At 41.9% G+C, this 5,216-nt stretch overlaps 1 non-coding gene across 1 annotated transcript; it reads left to right on the plus strand.

Annotated features, from left to right (window-relative positions):
- Nucleotides 1–4,674: 4,674 nt before the first annotated feature.
- Nucleotides 4,675–4,780, plus strand: LOC128294610 (small nucleolar RNA R71). Its single transcript, XR_008284918.1, has one exon. It is a non-coding gene; the product is annotated as a small nucleolar RNA R71 (small nucleolar RNA).
- Nucleotides 4,781–5,216: the final 436 nt, after the last annotated feature.

Below are 5,216 nucleotides of genomic sequence, written 5' to 3' on the forward strand. Positions count from 1 at the left end.
CCTCGAACTGGAGTTCTGGAGAGGAATCGGTTCGAGAGTAGAGGAGGATACTCCGACAGTTGTAGAGGTTCATTAGGCTATAAGTCCTGCGCCAAAAGGATATTATCTCTAGTGGTAACTATGGTCATGGGCGAGCAGGACATGGCAGTCGTGGAGAACCCTTCCCGGTGGAGTTTGAGTTCCTATGTGACGATGCTGTGATAAAATCAGGAACTTTTTAGGGGATATTAGGAAGGAGAATTACTCATACAGAAAAATTGAAATTGATAATTAAAAATAAAATTCTAAAATCTGCTAAAAATAAAAATAAAAGTAGTTTTAATAAAAATTAAAAACATAAAAATAAATAAATAAATAAATGTTTTTAAACATCTTCATCACTGGATCGTTCGCGAGGTGGGACTGGCGATGAGATGTGGAGGTGTTGACAAATCTGCTGTAGAGTAGCATCAATGTTGTCAAATTGTTGAAAACACTGCTGCTCGAATCGGGTGAGGCACTCAGAGATGTCAGCATATGAAGCTGTCGCATGAACAGGACGAGAGGGTGGTGGTGGCTGAGTCGGTGGGTCCTCGTGCTGTGGGGGGACATCATCAGAAATGTCCTCGTAGGCCTCCTCCTCGGGAGATTGGGTGAGACAATACTGGGGAGAGTAGGTTCCTCGGCACCTCTCGATCATCCTCATGCTAAGCATGCTCGAGATGCCTTGTGGAGACATCTGGCTGATGAGGGTGAGGGATGATTCTTAGGCCGCGGTGTTGAGGAGCCCAAAATGTCACGCCAGTCGAGTCACGTAGGGGCCAATGGAGATGACCCCCTTCTGATGCCACTCCGTCTAGTGCTGAATCGCAAGGGCAATGAAATAGGCAAGGTCGATGACGTGCCCTTGCGATATGCACCATAAGAAGTAGATATCGTGGGTGTTGACGACGCCAATGCTCTCTCGCCTCCCTGTAATCGTGTGAGCTAAAATAGCGTGTAAGTACCTCAGGGATGGTGGGAGAACTGATGCCTTGGAGCGGCTAGGATTGTAGGAGGCCGTGCTAGGGGCCAAAGTGTGCCTGCACTTCGAGGGAGAGAAATGTATGTGGCGACTGAGAGCATGTAGTTCATTCTCCTCCTTGAACTCCTCCGTATATAAGCCTAATGCAGCACCAAACTCTGGGACGCTTAGCTGGCTGATTAATCTGCCTAGGTGAAATTGAACCGTGCTAGGATCATTGAAGTACGTCATTACAGTCTGAAGATGGAACATTGAGCATAGTTCCATCGTGAGCTCAAGGTATGTCGGCTCAATAATCTTAAAGAATAACTCTCAAGGGTCGGTGGTTAAGAGGGCTCGAATCGAATCAGCCAACTGAACCTGTTCTACAGCAGCCCAGTAGATGCAGCGACCCTCAATTAAAGGTCGGGCCCGAAGTATATGGAACAGTTCTTCCTAGGGCCCTCGGGGGAACTGTAGGAGAGGGTGACAAATTTCTGCGGTTGGACCTGCGGAAGAGGACGCTCCCTTCCTCTTCTTTGAAGTAGGTATGGCGGTTTTCTTTCCTCTTGAAGACGACATTGTGTACCTGTAAGTGGAAACATCAATTCGTCTTTTGATGAGTGGACAATTTATAATATATAAAAGGAATGCGACTAAATTCGAAAATGAAAATGCATAACTATATTCAGCCACAATTACTAAATTCCATTAAAATAATAAGTTCAATGACCCATTTCTTTGTGGCATGAGCATGGCAATATAAGTAAAAATGGCAAGGAATGGAATGCAAAATACTATATGAATGAAAAAAGATGTCAAGAAAATATGCATGATTATTTCAAACTATCCTAGCCATGAATATTCACTTCTAACTAATTGAATGAAGTGCAGGAATCATGTAATGAGTAAGATTTTAAACGTGAGAAAGATGATAACTTGTTTCATAAATGAAATTTATATGATTATCAATATGGAAATAACATGAAAAATATAGAGTAATATGATAAATAGCATTATAAATCAATGAAATAAAAGAAAAAGGAGTTAACAAACGCTAAGGAGAGAGATTTGGCATCAAGAATGGAGTTGTAGGCGGTGCACGGGCGTGGCAGGGAGGTCGTGTGGAATTGTAACGGCTAAGGTTAGGGTTTTTGAATGGGGAAGAAAGTGAATAGTGCAGGGTATTTATAGATTTTGGGCCACACGGCTAGGGCACACGCCCGTGTCCCCTAATTTTAGCCCGTGTGATTGACTAATTTCAAATTTGGGTGCGTCTGACATTTAGTACATGCCTGTGTTCCTCGGGCGTGTGGGTTCACACAGCCGTGTCGCACGGCCGTGTCTAGCTTCGTTAGCTTCTCCCCCGCCCGTGTGTGCAAGCCCCACGCTCGTGTTAATTTAACAGGTTCGACCACGAGTGTTCCACACAGACGTGTCACACGCCCGTGTTGTTTTGGCAGGCTCAACCACGGCCATATCGTACGACCATGGTGTTTTATCATAGCCCGTGTTGGGAAAATCCTTGCCCTGTTTTCACACGGCTTAAGCACGCCCGTGTGCTTGGCCGTGTCTCTATGAAAACACCTGTATTCAAGATTTCTATTAGTAAGCTAGGAGTTAAATACCAAAATTTAAAGAAATTAATATTGTTAGTGCTCGGGTTGCCTCCCGAGAAGCGCCTATTTATAGTCTAAGCTCGACTTACCTCTCCAGTGAATGGTCATGGTGGTTTGAGAAGTTTATACTCCTCATTCCTGCTATCAATCTCATCAAAATAGGGTTTTAATCGGGTGTTGTTTACCTTAAAAGTGCCGAACTTGGGATGACTCACCTCAATAGTACCAAATGGAAAAATACTGAGTACCGTAAGAGGGATTCCCTCATTCGATGTGGTAGTGACAATGTGGGGATCTGCGGCATCTAATAAGAGCTTATCACCAACCTTAAGTTGATTTGGAGAGGTATCAGACTCGTTTTGGCGTAGTTTCGATTTGTCGAGTGTTCTTGGTTTTTGTGTCCGCCATTCATCGAGTTCCTCGGTTTGTAGTCTTCGATCTTCATGAACAGGACCTCTACTATTGCTTGAGAATGACTCGTGTGCTTCCTTCAGATTCATTTTCTGCAAAGTAGGTTGCTCCATATTGTTAGTTTTAGTAGAATGGTTGAAATGATCACCTTCAATTCCTGATGTGTTGCCAGAATTGCGATCTTGAAGGGTGATTGTTTCCTCTCCCACCCGGAGTGTGAGTTCACCTGTGCCAACATCAATGATGGTTTTAGCAGTTGCTAAAAAGGGCCTTCCTAGAATTAAGGGAATGTTGCTATCCTCTTCTATGTCTAGAACAATAAAGTCAATGGGAAATATAAATTTATCGATTTTAGCTAGCACATCTTCAATAATACCTCTAGGGAATCTTATAGTTTTATCTGCTAATTGAATGCTCATCCTAGTCTGTTTGGGTTTCCCGAGACCTAGTTGCTTAAACATTTTGTAAGGCATGACGTTGATACTAGCCCCTAGATCAGCTAATGCATGATTAACAGCTAAACTACAAATTAAGCAAAGAATAATAAAGCTGTCTGGGTCTTTTAGTTTGTTGGGTAGTTTATTTTGGAGAATGGCTGAGCAAACTATGTTTAATTCCACATGCGACGCCTCGTCTAACTTCCGCTTATTTGCTAAAAGCTCCTTTAAAAATTTCATTGCATTTGGCATCTACGATAGAGCTTCAATAAATGGTAAGTTAATATGTAATTTCTTTAAGAGTTTAAGGAATTTACCAAATTGTTCATCTGAGCAGTCTTTCCTTGTTGCATTAGGGTATGGCACACGAGGTTTATATTCGACAGTCACTGGTTTGTTTGTATTTTGATCTACCTCGCCTTGACCTTTGCTTACTTGCATCAGTTCTTGTTCAGGCTCAATGACTCCTTTGTCATCTTGAATATTAATTGCGTTGAATTGTTCCCTTGGGTTAGGTTCGGTATTACTTGACAAACTACCTTGTGGTCATTCAGAGATTAGTTTGGAAAGCTGGCCTATCTGAGTTTCGAGGCTTTGGATCGACGCTTGTTGATTTTTAAATGCTTTCTCGATGTTCTGAAAATGGGTTTCTGACACTGATATAAACTTTGAGAGCATCTCTTTAAGGTTTGGCTTCTTTTCCTATTAGTAGGGTGGTTGTTGGTTGCCCGGAGGATGTTGTGGTCTTTGATTTCCTTGACTGCCCCACGAGAAATTGGGGTGGTTCCTCCAATCTGCATTATAAGTGTTACTATATGGATTGTTTTGAGGTCGAGGATTATTACCCATGTAGTTTAATTACTCGTTATCCATGCTGTGGCCATAAGGTTAGTATTCCGAATGGTTTGTTCCACCGCTACTTGCTTCGCACTGCATTACTGGGTGAACCTGTGAAGAACTAAGAAAACCATCAATCTTTTTATTCAAGAGTTCTACCTGATTATAAAGCATGGTGACCAAATTGACATTATAAACGTCGACTGTTTTCGTTGGCTTTGTCCTCATGACTTGCCACTGATAGTTATTTAGTGACATATCCTCTATAAACTCATAGGCATCTTTCGGTGTTTTATTGTTGATGGTTCCCTCCACCGCTATGTCAACCATTTGCAGAGTCGAAGGATTCAAACCATTGTGAAATGTTTGTACTTGGAGCCGAAGCGGTAACTCATGGTAAGGGCACCTTCTCAGTAAGTCCTTGTATCTCTCCCATGCATCGTAGACGGTTTCTAAATCCATCTGCACAAAATAAGAGATATCATTATGTAATTTAGCCATTTTAGCCGGCGGAAAATATTTTAGTAAGAATTTTTTGGTCATTTGTTCTTAAGTAGTAATTGACCCTTGTGGTAACGACTTCAACCACTGTTTAGCTATGTTCCTCAATGAAAAGGGAAACAACCGAAGACGTATGGCATCATCAGAAACGCCATTAATTTTAAATGTATCGCATAGTTCTAAGAAGTTGGCTAAATGAGCGTTGGAATCCTCATCCTGCAAACCGTCAAACTGAACAAATTGCTGTATCATTTGAATGGTGTTAGGTTTTAATTCAAAAGTATTTGTAGCTACAGCAGGTCTAACTATGCTTGATTCAGTTCCTGTTAAAGAAGGTTTAGCATAATCATACATAGTGTGTGGAGCAGGATTTTGATTAACCACAATTGTAGGAGGTAGCTGATTGCCTTAGTTATCAGCCATCTCTTC

This window comes from Gossypium arboreum, chromosome 6 (genome assembly GCF_025698485.1).
Source record: "Gossypium arboreum isolate Shixiya-1 chromosome 6, ASM2569848v2, whole genome shotgun sequence".
Taxonomy (NCBI): Eukaryota; Viridiplantae; Streptophyta; class Magnoliopsida; order Malvales; family Malvaceae; genus Gossypium; species Gossypium arboreum.